The sequence below is a fragment of the Eulemur rufifrons genome, chromosome 7, assembly GCF_041146395.1.
Source record: "Eulemur rufifrons isolate Redbay chromosome 7, OSU_ERuf_1, whole genome shotgun sequence".
NCBI classification, from domain to species: Eukaryota; Metazoa; Chordata; class Mammalia; order Primates; family Lemuridae; genus Eulemur; species Eulemur rufifrons.
In genome coordinates this window covers 207,457,915-207,472,856 of record NC_090989.1, presented here as the reverse complement: position 1 = coordinate 207,472,856, position 14,942 = coordinate 207,457,915, and the positions used below count along the sequence as shown (strand labels likewise).

The following is a 14,942-nucleotide window of genomic DNA, read 5'->3' as shown; positions in this document are numbered from 1 at the left end:
ATATTTTTATAACTCTTTTCAGTCCTCTGAGGTTCCTGTCCATTTATGGAGATCTGCGTCCCTTCCAGTAACACAGTTACAACTCAAGTGCTTACATTTCAGGAGGGAGGAAGCAGGGGGCTCTTGGGGCTGCTGGTGCCCTTGTGGTGTGTGGCGGGTAGGCTGTGATATGTCCTGTCAGGGAGCGTAGCTTGGCAGATGTGCAGGTCCCGCTGCCCACCTACTGCCCTTGGGGTTGTTTCCGATGTGTTGCTCTTACATGAGGACCAGTGCTCTCTCTTCACACTGCCTTCCTAATCATGGTTAAGGCATGTTTTATGCCAGAAAAAATAAGTAAGAAAAACGTGGCTTTAAAAAAAATTCTATGGCCTTGCTTCCAGGGATGAGTAGCTGTGCTGATACCTGTGTGCAGGAGTACTCTAGGGCTGCGGTCCCCAACCCCTGGGTATGTGGCCTGTTAGGGACTGGGCAGCAGAGCTCTGCCCTTCCCCACTTCCATGGGAAAATTGTCTTCCATGAAACTTAGGAACTGGGTGGCCGCACAGCAGAAGGTGGGTAGCGGGTGATCCAGGGAAGCTTCATCTGTATTTACAGTGGCTCCCTGTTGCTCCCATCACCACCTGAGCTCTGCCCTCCTGCCCATGGAAAAATGGTCTTTCATGAAACCGGTTCCTGGTGCCAAAAAGGTTGGGGATCACTTAGGGGAAGGTGCAAAGGCGGCACCCTCTGCGGCCCAGGACGCCTCCCCTCTGGATTCCTCAGCTGTTCATCAGACTTAAGGAGAAGTGCTGGTGCTAGTATGGCACCTGCTTGACTGGAATTGTGGGCGAGCGGGCCAGTGATGTTGTCAGAGAAGATAAAAAGCACCGTTTGGCACCTCTGCTCCCATCCCCCAGTGGAAAGTTCCAGAACTGAGAAGGGTGACAGCCTGAACAGTGTGCAGAATCCCTGGAGTCTTATGCTGAAGAGAAAGTACAGACTGATGGTCTTTCTATGTCCTAAACTTCAGACAGAATTTTTCTAAGCACAGTACTTCAGTTAATGTCATAAAGCAAAACAGGATCTTGACACATTGTCAGCTCCAAATCTGGACACTCAGACACACCGTCTCACTCCTGTGGACGAGGATTTCTGTTTTCCACAGTTGCCTAACCACATTATCGCCTACTGCTTTCATTTTCTGGCCTAATAATTATATTACAGAAAATGGAAAGTCTGGGCAGCATAAATAAAATGAAACCAAAAAATGAGTAGGTGAGGAAATCAAATGAACATGAACATGGGAACGTCTTATTCTTCAATATCATGGGTTTTTGTTAATGTTTTATAAGTTATTTTCCCTACTTAATTTTTATTTTATAAAATCCCATAGAACAGTGTCTATGATACAGCCATTTAACATATGTACACATTGTAAAGAATATGTATAAATGTTTTACACAAATGTAAGAGCATGTAGAAGTCAACATGTAAATCCAGTTTAAAAATCTGTATGGGAAATTATCAAAGCGCTTTTTCAAAACAAAACAAAAGCCCATTGCTTTAATGCAGGAGTTGATAACTGTAGAAATGAGGTTTTTGTAGGTCTTCAACTCTTGGGGTGCTGTGGACACACGGGGTGGTGTGTGGGCTAGAATCATTTGAAGAATTGCTTACTTACATGTCTGCAGATTGAGGGAGTTGTTGGCTCGGACTCCAGCTGGGGCTGCCACATGGAACACCTATTCATGGCTTCTCTAAGTGGCTGCTTGATCTTCCTCGAAGCAGGGTCGCTGGGTTCTAAGAATGAGCATCCCAAAGAAAACTAAGTAGAAGCTGTACTGTCTTGTATGACTTAACCCTGGAAGTCACAGAGCATCATGCCATTCAGTGGGAGGGGTGCCAAACCTACTACCTCTTGTATCAAATGAAATGGTCGATATTGTCATGCCTGTCTTTGGAAAATACAGTGTGCCCCACTAATTAATCTTAGTATGAGTGTTTGTCCTAGCATCTAGCAATTATGAATTACTTGGCCTTTCAGCTAGTGCTGGAGCAACTTATAAAAGTATGGGTATTTTGTTTCTAGAAACTTTTACATCAAACTCTGGTAAATTTGCCTTTGAGGAAGAACTTCCACAATCAGCAGCTTAGAGGAGAAAAGAATGCACTTCAGTTTGTACAGCCTGGGATGGATTTTTAGAGATAATTTTTAGTTGACAATGATACTGGGGTTTTTCTAATATATTAATCCTCAGTTGATTTGAACAGTTATCCAATAAGTTTCTTGAAGTTCTTTAAAGTAAGTGAGAATTTCTTCACAGTAAAGGCTCCCAGATGTTGGTTGGACTGGCTTATGCAATGAGGGCAGAAAAGCTCTGTATTTGAAGATCTTTTCCCCCATCCCCACTAGTATTAGATAATAGCTAGCATTTGTTGAACAGTAATCATAGGGACTATGTAAAGCCTCATAATGACTTGCAAAGTAGGTACTATTATTATTGCCTTCGTTTTGCAGATAAGGAAACTGAGGCACAGAAGAGTTAACTGATGTGTGCAGGTTCACCTGACCAGTGAGTGGCAGTGCTGGGGTCTGAACCTGGGTCATCTCTTGCCCACATCCCTGGGCTAAAACACAATGGTAGAGCCCTACAGTCTGGGCTAAGTTTGTTTAGTTGAAATTAATGTCAAAGGGTGAGCACTATAGCACCAACTCTGTATTTTTCACTTTCACATACCATAGAGACAAGGGGAAGAATCAGGCTTCTGCGGCTGGGCCCACATACATGTCTGGATTTCAACGCTGACCACTTTCCAATGCACCATCCTCTGGGAGTCATTCAGGAACTGGGAGGCCTGCCAGCTCTCACTGACCTTTTGTTTCTGCTGAGGCGCACTGGGCTCTTGTTTCTTGCCTGATTCTCTTATCTTTGGAGGGCTTGGGAGCCCTGGGACGGAGCAGCATCAGAAGCTGGCCGTTTGGATAGACACATTCCCTGTGCGTTCTTCCAGCCTCCCATCTGTGCTGCTTTGCAGGATGCCAAAGGCCGAAGAGGCCCTTGGACAACACTGGGAGCAGGGAAATGAGGTGATTATGGGCTGCTGCTCAGAGAAGCATCGGCAGCTGTTGCTGGGGAGGTTCCCTGGGGTTTCACCCTTGCCTTGCTCTTGTGGATGGGAACCAGAGTGCCCCACTTCAAAGGCTCCTTAAGCCAGTCCTTGCCAGAGCAAGCTGAGGACGCTCCTCCCAGGGCCAGCATGATTTCAATCAGATTCGTCCCCTTCTGATGCCAAAAAAAGATGATTGTCCTCACTGTGGCTTATCCACTGTGCTCAGGCCTCAGCTGGGCCTGACTCATCAGAGAGAGGTGTTGGGTCTTTCCTACCTAATCCCAGAGAAGTTTTAGAACAGAAGCCAATTTAGGAAAGAAATGCCTCGAATTTTTTGAGCTGCCTTTGTATGTGTGTGTGTGTGTGTGTGTGTGTGTGTAAGGGGTGAGGTTTTTAAGAAAAGAAGGCCACAGAAGGAGAGGTGCTGTTTCAGTTTCACAGGCTCGCACAAGGTGACTGACAACGGGCCAAGCCACTTGGCCTCTTTGGGCTCTGGTTACCTCATCAGTCAAATTAGGTCTTACTACATGATCTATCCTTTTCTATTCAGCTCTTATAGTCTATAAGTCTCAAGTTGTGGAAATAAACTGTCTTTTTTTAATCTTTAAAAAATAATTTTCCTGATTAGATACACAGTGTAGGAAATATAAAAACTATAGAAAAAAGAGAAGATAAATCACCAGTTATCCTATCACCCAGAATTAACCATTCTTCATTGATTGTGGATTTCCTTTGATGATTTTCCCCCCAGTTATTTAATTATGTTCTTTGTAAGAAATTTAGAATAACAATTTGTGAGGATAAACTCCATTCGTTGGGGTAAACACAAACTGCAGGTAGCCCTGGAGCTGAGGAATAGTTTTGATTTTTGGTAAAATTTGATTCCACAGCCCTCTGATCAAACTTGCACTGCTCTGTCATCTCGTATTTCTCTTTTTCTGTGTCGAAGATCTCACCTTCCTGGTGTCTGGGCTTCCACAGCTGCTTCTTGAAGTAAGCATCGGTTCTATGTTTTAGAAGCTTCATGTTGCTGATAGCAATTTTTGTGGAGGTAGAAATGACAAATTTCTGGTGTGTTGTTCACAGAGGAACTTGATTGAGGACCAGATGTCCAGTCTCAAGTAACAAGCCGCTGTTCAGCTGCTTCAGGAAAACCATCCTCTTGCCTTTGTGGTGCCCAGAGAGGATGGTCAGGATGGGCCCAGGAAGGATGCAAGGTTGCAGTTCTTTCCCACGCTGACAGAAGGGTTTCTTGCCGTGGCTCAACAGCTCTCAAGGCACACCTTCAGTAGGGTAATAGCTAGGCATTTTGCAAAGTTTAACCACCGAATGTCACCATTCTTGTCACTACCAACTGGTTTTGTAACAGTGGCAAGAACCTTTTCCTGTTTTTCTTTTCAATCTTGGATTTAGCGGCTGACTGGTTCCTCCTGTACATGGCCTTTTTGGATACGTAGCAGATCGGGAATATCTGCTGATTCCTCTGAGGAGGACAAGATTTCATCCTGGGGCTTTTTAGCCTTGAGTTTACCCTTCTTAACTTTGCCACTGAAGGCACTGCCTTCTTGGTTTCAGGTTTCTTCTCCTTGGCATCTGGCTTCTTAATTTTTCCAACCCACAGTCTTGCAAGATGGGAAAGAGACTCCTTTTGTAATTTTTTATGTGTGTGTGTTTGGGTGTGAGTCTAAGTACAGGTTTTATATTCTACTTTTCCCCTTAAGATTTTAATAACTATTCAAAAGGTGATTTATAATGGTTGCTTAATACTTGTCCATATGACTGAACATAATTTATGTACCATCCCTTTTTGCTTTGCATTTAGGTGTCTTCTGGTTTTTAAAATCTTATAAATGACTCATAACAATATACATTTCTGTATGTGTATCTTTTTATTGTTGATGTTTCAACTGTTTTTTATAATGGCTTTATTAATTCACATACTGTGCAATTCATCCATTTAAAGTATACAATCCAATTGCTTTTAGTATATTGAGAGTTGTGTAACCATCATCACAATCAACTTTAGAGCAATTTTAGAACATTTTCACCACCCCACATAGAAACACCATACCCATTAGCAATCATTCCCCATGTCACCCCCTCCCTCACTCCCAGAACTAAGTAACCACCAATGTGCTTTGTCTCTCTAGTGACTTGCCTGTTTTGCACTTTTAACATAGCTGGAATCATATATCATGTGGCTTCCTATTATTGACTTCTTAACATGCTTTCAAGTTTCATTATTATTATTTATTTGTGTATAATAGTCTATTGTATGAATATTTCAAATTTATTTATTAGTTCATCAGTTGATGAGCATTTAGGTTGTTTCCACATTTGGGCTATTAGGAGTAATGCTGCTCTGAACATTTGTGTACAAGTTTTTGTTAGATATATGTTTTTCTTTCTCTTGAGTGTATACCTAGGAGTGGAATTGCTGGGTCATATGGTTAACTCTATGTTTAACCTTTTGAGGAACTGTCAGACTATTTTCCAAAGTGGCTGAACCATTTTATGTTACCATCAGCAGAATATGAGGGTTCCAATTTCTCTACATCCTTACTAGTACTTGCTATTTGTGTCTTTTTGATTAAAGCTATACTCGTGGGTGTGAAGTGGTATCTGGTTGTGGTTTTGATTTTCATTTCTCTGATGGCTAATGATTTTGAGCATCTTTCTAGGTCTATTGGCTGTTTGTATATACTCTTTGGAGAAATGTATACTTAGATCCTTCATCCATTTTTTTGTTGTTGTTTTGCTTTGAGATGGGGTCTCACTATATTGTCTAGACTGATCTTGAACTCCTGGGCTCAAGAATCCTCCCACCTCAGCCTCCTGAGTAGCTGGGACTACAGGCTTCTTCACCTGTTTTTAAAATGAGGTTGTTTGTCTTTTAATTTTTGATGTGTGTGCATCTTTACATTACTGATTATCTTCTTGGAGTAGAATTTCTGTATGAAAATGTCTGAACATTTTTAAAGCTCCTATTCTTATTACCAACTTGTTTCCAAAAGAGTTGTATAAATTTATACCTCTATCTTTTGCAGTGGTTCTCAACTGGGGAGCAATTTTGTCCCCCAGGAGACATTTTGCAATGTCTGGAGACATTTTTTGGTTGTCACAATTCACGGAAGGAGAACGATACTGGCATCTCTCATTGGTAGAGGCCACAGTTGCTTCCAAACATCCTACAATGCACAGAATAGCCCCTTCCCCCCGCCAACACAGAATTATCTGGCCCAAAATGTCAACAGTACTAATGTTGTGAAACTTTGACCTATAGTTTATGAGGGTGCCCATTTCAAGATTCCTTTGTTTCTATCCCTCCATTCTTGGTTTTAGAATTATTGTTAGATCCTGTCTGGTCAAATGATTAACGCTTTTGGATTATTCCCCTTTGAACCAGTATGTCTTCCGTCATTAAAAACTGTAGTGTGATATATGCAATTCACTCCCACAAGTATTTGGTTTTTTTTTTTAAAAAATATATAAACAGTTTATTTACTCTAAACAGCAACACAGACAAAACGCCATATAAACACAAAGGAAGTGAGGTGGAATGAGCTGGCTGGCTTTGGATCTGAGGCTCAAAAGCAACACAACCAGATTCTGAAGAGAACAAAGGCGGGAGGGGGGATTTTCTTTTCCATACCGCCCACCAGAGGCCAAGTGAGCTCTACCAGGTGTGAAGCATGCCTGCATCAGAGCAAAGGAAACTAGCTCCAGGGACTTACCCAAGTATAAAAGTTTATCATTTTGCAGCAGTTGAAATACTGACATCAATATTAAAATAAAAGCAAGTTTTACATCACGATCAAAAATACAAAAGACTGAAAGAAGAGACCCTGTGTGAAAAACTGGGCAATCCAGCGAATCGAGAACCGTGATCCGGTGGCAGCAATGGAAGCTGGCGCCGACCCAACGCTCCCCTAGATGGCTAGTAAGTGTACGAGCAACTTTAGATTTGCAAAAATGTTAACAAGTTCTTGCCAAACCAATCCCTTCCTTTTTGCGATGCCATGGGTCACTCCTTATGAGGGTGTAAACTTCTTACCTTGTGCTTGAACCCTTTTCTCATAGTCCACTCTTTTTGGCACTAAATCGTGTAGGCCTCTGCTTGCGCTGGGTCTTGGGTATTTGGTTCATTTAGAAGTTCCTGTATTCCTGGTGAGATCTGTTTGATCCTGATGGCTGGCCGCCAGTCCGAGTCCTCCTCCAGGATGGACAGGCACACGGTGCCCGAAGGGTACACGCTGGGGTGAAACAACGGCGGTTCAAATGTACACTTTGGAGGTGAGGATGGGTAATCATCCTTGAAGAGCATCTGCAGCTTGAACAAACCTCCTTCCCACGGAATCCCCTGCTTTCCTGGAATGGCGCCCTCCCAGTGCATGAGGTTCATTGTGCCTTTGGGATTTTTTGTCGGGACAGCCACAAAACCAAAAGGGTGGTCTTTGCTCCGAGCTTTTCTGTTGGGGCGAGTCTGCTTAGGGCCATCCCTGACGTATTCAAAGTTGGTCTGGCGCCCCCCAGCGAGTGTAGGGGACAGGTGGAGGTCCGAGCCAGGCGGCCGGCACTTCCCTTTGTCTCTCCCACAAGTATTTGTCAAAGCCTGCTACGCGTTACTTGTAAGTAGACCCAGAGCAGGATACAGAAAATCAACAGGACAGTAACTCTAGGAGTGTAATGAGAACAATTACTTACCTTCTTTAGATACCCTCTGTACCTAAAATGTGTCATAGACATGTACATTTTCACTCATCGCTGCACACAATGAAGTAGGTATTGCATTAGTTACGTTTAAGTTCAGTTGCAAACTTATAATTGTGTAATAGAGACTCCCAGAGTGGCTTAGAACAGGAAGACATTAACTTCTTTTTTGTATAAAAGTCCATAGGTAGGCAGTCCAGGGCAGGAATGCCAGCTCTGTTCCAGGAAGTTTTTATACACCCAGGTCCCTCCTGCTTACGGCTACCCTATTCCTACAGTGTCCAAGATGGTGGCTCATCTCCAGCCATCATATCCATATTTAGGCAGCAAGATGGAAAAAGGAGGTTATAAAAGAGAAGCAAAGAGTGTATGCCTGCTTTGTTTTAAGAAAGATTCCTGGAAGCTGTCACCTGATGCATTCTTTTTTTATTTCTCGTGGGCAGAGCTTAGTTATACAACCACACCTGCAAGGGAGGCTGGCATTTTGTGACACCATACACACATCTCAAGACTTCTGTGACTGGGGAAAAGGGTAACATATATGGGGAGATAATTTTTGCCCACCTTACATTGAGAAGGACATGGAAGCTCAGGGACATTAAATTATCTTGTTACAGTGATTCAAGATGCCAGACCTGAGAGTTGACCCCAGCTCTGTCTGATAACAAAATTCATGTTTGTTTGTTTTCCTGCTGTCATCTCATCTTTCCCCTAATGTTTTAATGAGCTACCAAGACATGAATCACTTATGAAACAGGGCAGGTGTTTCTTAAGTGTTAGAGTATGTAGCACAGAGTAGTCGTCCTCTGTCATAGCTGTGGTTTTAAAAGACCGCCTGCACTGACCCCACGCCAGAGCTCAGGAGAGCACGTGGGAATCTGTGCCGCAGATTGGGGCAGGGAGTTGGTCCATTCATCAAAGAGGTTGGCTAAAGCTGGGAAGCATAGGCAATAACACATTCCTTAAACATTTCAACTTTAAAAATTGTTGTGGGCCGGGCACGGTGGCTCACGCCTGTAATCCTAGCACTCTGGGAGGCCGAGGCGGGTGGATTGCTCAAGGTCAGGAGTTCGAGACCAGCCTGAGCGAGACCCCGTCTCTACTAAAAATAGAAAGACATTATATGGACAACTAAAAATCTATATAGAAAAAAAAAAAATTAGCTGGGCATAGTGGCGCATGCCTGTAGTCCCAGCTACTCGGGAGGCTGAGGCAGTAGGATCGCTTAAGCCGAGGAGTCTGAGGTTGCTGTGAGCTAAGCTGACGCCACGGCACTCACTCTAGCCTGGGCAACAAAGTGAGACTCTGTCTCAACAAAAAAAAAAAAAAAAAATTGTTGTGGAAAATTCCAAACATACACAAAGTCATCGGTAATCAGAATAGTATAATGTATTCTATGTACCCAACACTCAATTTTAGCAATTATTGACAGTCTGCCATTCTTGTTTTATCTATAACTCCATCTTCTCCCCATCCCCCACTGGAGTTTGTAAATTCTATTTTCTTCAGGTAAGATTTACATACATTAAAATACAAAATCTTAACTGTACAATTTTGACAAACGGACACAGAAGTGTGATCCACAACTTTATCAAGATAGCCAACATTTCCATTACCCCAGAAAGTTTCCGGAGTTCTCCCACTATAGATTAGTTTTGCGTATCCTAGAATTTCATGTAAATGAAACCATACAGTTTGGGCTCTTTTGCATCTGGCTTCTTTTACTCAGCATCGTGTCTGTGAGATTCATCCATGTTGTTGGATTTGTTCCTTTTTATTGTAGAGTGTTATTTCTTGTAGGAATATATCACAATTTGTTTATCCATTCTCCTCAACATTTGGTGTTCCAGTTTGGGTTTTCCTGAATAGTGTTGCTATGAACATTTTTTCCTAAGTATTTTTGTGGACATATGTTTTCATTTCTCTTAGGTTTATGCCAGGGAGTAGATTTACTGGGTCAAAGGGTTGGTGTATTAAACACTTTATTTTAACTTAAAACATATAAAAGTATATTCCTTTGCCAATCTTTTGATGTAGGGCCAAGTCCTTTCCTTTAAATATGGGTCCACTGATTGGAATTGCAGCTCGTCTTTCTTACATAAATCATACTCGTCTAAGGCATCAACTGTAATATGTAGGTTTGATTTCTTTAAAGTGGAATGAGAACTTAACAACATTTGAAAGCAATCTGAATGTAGAATCCTTTTGGATTTTCAAAATCCTTCAGCAATCTTTTATAGATATCTTGTTCACACCTACTTCTACAATAGTAACTTTTTTTTGACTTTTTATAAATGCTTTTAATATGATCTTATCACCACACTATTTGAACCTTCAATGAGGCAAAATAACTCTTTATGGTATGCATATATTTTTAAAAATTCAAAAAGTCAGCAGTCAGCATAGCAAAATGCTGACTTATCTTTTTTTTACAATGGTAACTTTTATTGATTTGTCCTTGTTGAGTCTTTCCACAGCACCCACCCTAGTTTTCTTAATAATAATAACTCTTTCTTTTCATGCCAAAACTTCATTGGTTTATATATTTTTAATTCAACTGTATAATTATAATAACAAATAAAATGGCATTGCAAGGTTTTGGAGCAACACAATGCCTCTTCATAAGCACACAACTCAACTGGTAGGAAGAAATGAAAGGGTACATAACAGAGTATCTTTATGCATGGTAGATGTTAGTAAGCATGCTCACTGATTTCCAGTCAATATATTTTGCAGAGGGAACAAAGAGTGCCAGTTTGTTTGGTTACTATTGCTGGGTAGTAAATTACTCCCAAATTTAGCAGCTTAAAGCAAATATTTTATTAATATTATGCTCGTGGATTCTCCAGGTTATGAATTTGGGCAGGGTATGGTGGAAAAGACTTGTATCTGCTTCAAAATGTGTGAAGCAACTGCTGGGATGGCTGGGTGACTGGGAATGACAGTGGCTGGGGACTGGAATCATCATTTGGAGGTCTATTTCTTCACACATCTGGCAATTGATTCAAGCCATTGGCTGGGACCTCAGCTGGGGCTGTCAACTGAAGCCTCTCCATGTGGCTTGGGCTTTCTCATAGCACAGATATCTTCTTACATAGCAACTCAGGGCTTCCACAGTGATTGACCTGGTGAATTTGTAGAAATCTCATTGTCTTTTTTGACCTAGCATAGAGCTACTTCTGTTGCTTACGAATAGATAATACTGAATATCTTCTCATGAGCTTTTTTCAATCCATATATCTTCTTTGATGAAATGTCTGTTCAAGCATTTGCCCATTTTTAAATTGGATTTTTTGTTTTCTTAGTGTAGAGTTTAGAGAGCTCTCTATGTCTTCGGGATACAAAGCCTTTCTCAGACACAATTTTGAAAAATATTTTCCAACCTGTGGCTTGTCTTTTTATCTTCATAACAGAGTTTTTCGTTTTCTTTTCCTCCTCCTCCTCCTCCTCTTCTTCTTTTTTGCAGAGCAGACATTTTAATTTTGATGAAGTCCAATTGATCAATATTTTCTTTTATGGATTATGTCTTTGGTATCATATCTATAAATTCCCTGCCTAACCCTAGGTCACAAACATGTTCTTCTGTGTTTTCCTCTAAAAGTTTTATAGTTTTACATTTTATATTTAGATCAATGGTCCATTTTTAGTTGCTTTTTGTATAATGTGTGAAGTTTAGGTTGAAGTTCATGTCCAATTGTTCAAACACTGTTGAAAAGACTATATTTTCCATTGAGTTGCTATTGCCTCTTTGTTAAAAAATCAGTTGGCCATCCTTGTGAGGGTTTGTTTCAGAAACTTCTATTTGTTTTATTGATTTTTGTGTCTACAATTCTGTCAACACCACATTATTTTTATTATTTGTATATAATAAAATTATTTGCATTATTATAGCTATAGTAAGTCTTAAAGTAAGGCAATACAATTCCTCCAACTTTAGTCGTTTTCAACATTGTTTTAGTGATTTAGTTACTTTGCCTTTCCATCTAAATTTTAGATTTAACTTATCTATATCTACAAAGAATCTTGCTAGGATTTTGATAAGAATTATGTTAAACCTGTGGATCAAATTGAGAATTGAAATCTTTACTATGTTGAATTTTAACAATCCAAGAACGTGGTATGCCTCTCCATTTATACTGGTCTTCTTTGATTTCTTTTATGAGTTTTGTAGTTTTTAGCATACAGATCCTATACATGTTTTGTTAGCTATAAATCTAAGCCCCTTTCCTTCCTCCCTCCCTCCCTTTCTTCCTTCTCCTTCTTTCCTTCTTCTTTTTCCTAGCAATTATAAACAATATTGTGTTTCTAATTTCAGTTTCCAATTTTTCATTGATAGTTTATAGAAATACAATCGATTTCTGCATGCTGACCTTGTATCCTGTGACTTTGCTAAATCCACTTAGTAGTTCTAACAGGTTTTTTTTTGTAGATTCCTTGGAATTTTTTACATAGACAATCATGTCATCTGGAAATAAGGACAATTTAATTTCTCGTTTTCCAATCTGCATGCCTTTTATTTCTTTTTCTTGCATTATTTCACTGGCTAGGAATTCCAGTACTATGTTGAATAGGAGTGGTGAGAGCAGAAATCCTTGCATTGTTCCCAATCTTAGGAAAAAAACATTCAGTCTTTACCATTAAGTATAATGGTAGCTGTAGGTATATAATATCACTTTTAATGGATGTATAATATTCTGGAATGTTTAGCCAAATGCCCCATTAGGCATTTAATTTGTTCCTTATTTCTGCTATTATAAACAATGTTTCAATAAATGTCCTTACAGAAAAACATTTATGCACATCATAATTGCACCCCCCCCAACGTCCACACTCTCTGCTTTCCTCTTTTTACCATGGATGAAGTGTCCCTGTTCTCGTCCAAGGCCCATGGTCCTCTGGTTTCCATCCTATCTCACCTGTAATTATCTCTTTGCCTTTCTTCACCATCAGTTTCTCTCTCACCTTGGATCATTCTTGTCAGTATCCAAACAAGCTCTAATATGTACCATTAACGAAAATTCCTTCCTTGTCTCCACATCATCTTGAAGCCCTGCCTCCTCTTTTTTCCCCCTTCATGAAACTTGAGTTTTTCTTTGTTATGTTTCTACTTCCTTAGTTCACATTCTTTCCTCAACTCACTCCAGTTAGCTTTTGCTCTCACCTCTCCACAGAGACTATGCCTGTCCAGGTCAGCAATGATCCTTATGTTGCCAGTCCAGTGGTCACTTTTTTGTTTTTATTTTAGTTGTCACCCATTGACTTTTCTTGAAATACTTTCCTCATGTGGCTTCATGACACCACACCCTAGTTTTCTTGTACCGCACTCGTTGCTCCAGAACACATCTGCTAATTTATCCTCCCACCAGCCATGACATCAGGATTGTGTTAGCTTAGTAATATTAACTTGGAAGTTTTTCATTTGTTTCTATCCTACAGAACAGTTTAAATAGCAGAGATATTTTTAATTCCTTGAGGGTTTGAAAGAACTTTCCTCTTAAAACTGCTTGAGCCAGCTTATTTTTTAAAGATGATTCTTAGTTAATGCGATCAGCTTATTCCACAGCTATTGACTTTTGACATTTTCTTTTACCCAGTTCCTCCTTTATTTTTAGATAGTGACTTACAATGTGGACTACTGGCTTAGAAGGTTTTTTTGTTTTTGTTTTGTTTTGTTTTTTACATTTAATGGGGCCTATTCTTTTCATTCCGATGTGTTGTAATTTAGTTAGGCCTGGAAAATGATGTTATATGAGGACAATGAGGATGTTTGCAATGTTCAGCAGTGACTCTGAAAAGGAAAATAGAAGAAAGTTTGAAGCAACTCAGCCTTTTAGTGACAAAACCTTTCTCAGTCACCAGGCATTGTCAGCCCTCAGTCCAAGGCCTAGTTTTAAAAATATTGAAGCTGCAAACCTGTTTGGACAAGTAATGCACAACTGAACATCTCTCCTTCTTTTAAAAATATACAAATTTGCAGACACAAACACTCATTTGAGCCCAAATCATGATTCATACCATCGATGTTGAACTTGTAAAGTTCTGGGAAAAATGGAATAATTGTGTGTGATCTATTCAAGAGGAAGAATTTGCCAGGACAGCTTTGAAGAGTCATTGTAGGGAGGGTTTCCTAGTGTGGTCCGTTGAGGGGAACCTCCAAAGACTGCTGACACTCGCCCTCCTGGAGGAGCCAGGGAAGAACTGGCCACTTACACTCATGACCAGTGCGTTGGCTGCTGTCTGCCACGGACTTCCTCACCTACTCTCACTCCCATTTGTCCACATTTGCTGCAGGCTACTGCCTGCCAGGGAAGCCATACTCTGCCAGTGGTCTAACCCTGGGTGCTTCCAGGGCTTCCAGGGAGCCGAAGCATCACTGGCCTGTGAGCAGAGGCAGGAGGACACGGACCACCTTTGTCTCCAAGGTTCAACGTGAATTAATGCACCTAAAGAGCTTAGGGCAATATCTGGCATTTAGTTAGCACTTGATAACAGTTGGCAGTTATTATTACTGTTTAAATACTGACACCCAATTTCATGAAATCTTCAATGGAAAACAACGCAAAGCAAAGTTCCACAGGACTCTGGCCCTCCCTTTTAACCACAGGGGCTCTGCTCAGGCTTAGAGACAGGCCGTTATGAACCCCATGGCCTTCCACTCTCCTTTTTCACCTGGTACAAATTACAGACTTGTTCAAAAGGACCCTGGGACTCTGCTCTGCTTTGTCCCAACAATGAGCTCTTTGGAATCCTGCCTCTCCCAGCAGATGGTGTTACAGGGAGCTCAAGCTCAGTCTCCCAGGGGATTGTTGGCCTCTTCCCCTCCACTGGCTGAAAGGGCTATGACTTCCCAAGGTCTCCAGGTGTTGGGCAGTTGGCTTTCCCAGATAACTCCTATGAACTGCTGGCACCCAATCCAAACTGGTGCCCAAGTGGTTTGCACATTCCTTCCCTGACCTGGTTAATCTTGAGCTTTCCCTATAACAGAGGGCAGTAGGGGGTTGGAGACCTTCCCCTGAAATGCAAGTCTACACTAAGTCTCCCGTAGAGAGCCTGGGCCCCGGAGCCCACCTCTTGGGGAAAATGTGCACTTTCTTCTCTTGCTGGTCTTTCCTATTGAGTTTCCTCAGTGGTATGGGCTGAAT

At 41.1% G+C, this 14,942-nt stretch overlaps 2 pseudogenes; both read right to left on the bottom strand.

Moving 5' to 3' along the window:
• Positions 1-3,869: 3,869 nt before the first annotated feature.
• LOC138387158 (large ribosomal subunit protein eL6 pseudogene) lies at positions 3,870-4,398 on the bottom strand (annotated as a pseudogene).
• Positions 4,399-7,121: 2,723 nt separating this feature from the next.
• LOC138385927 (SUMO-conjugating enzyme UBC9-B pseudogene) overlaps positions 7,122-14,942 on the bottom strand; it is a 190,242-nt pseudogene continuing 182,421 nt past the window's right edge.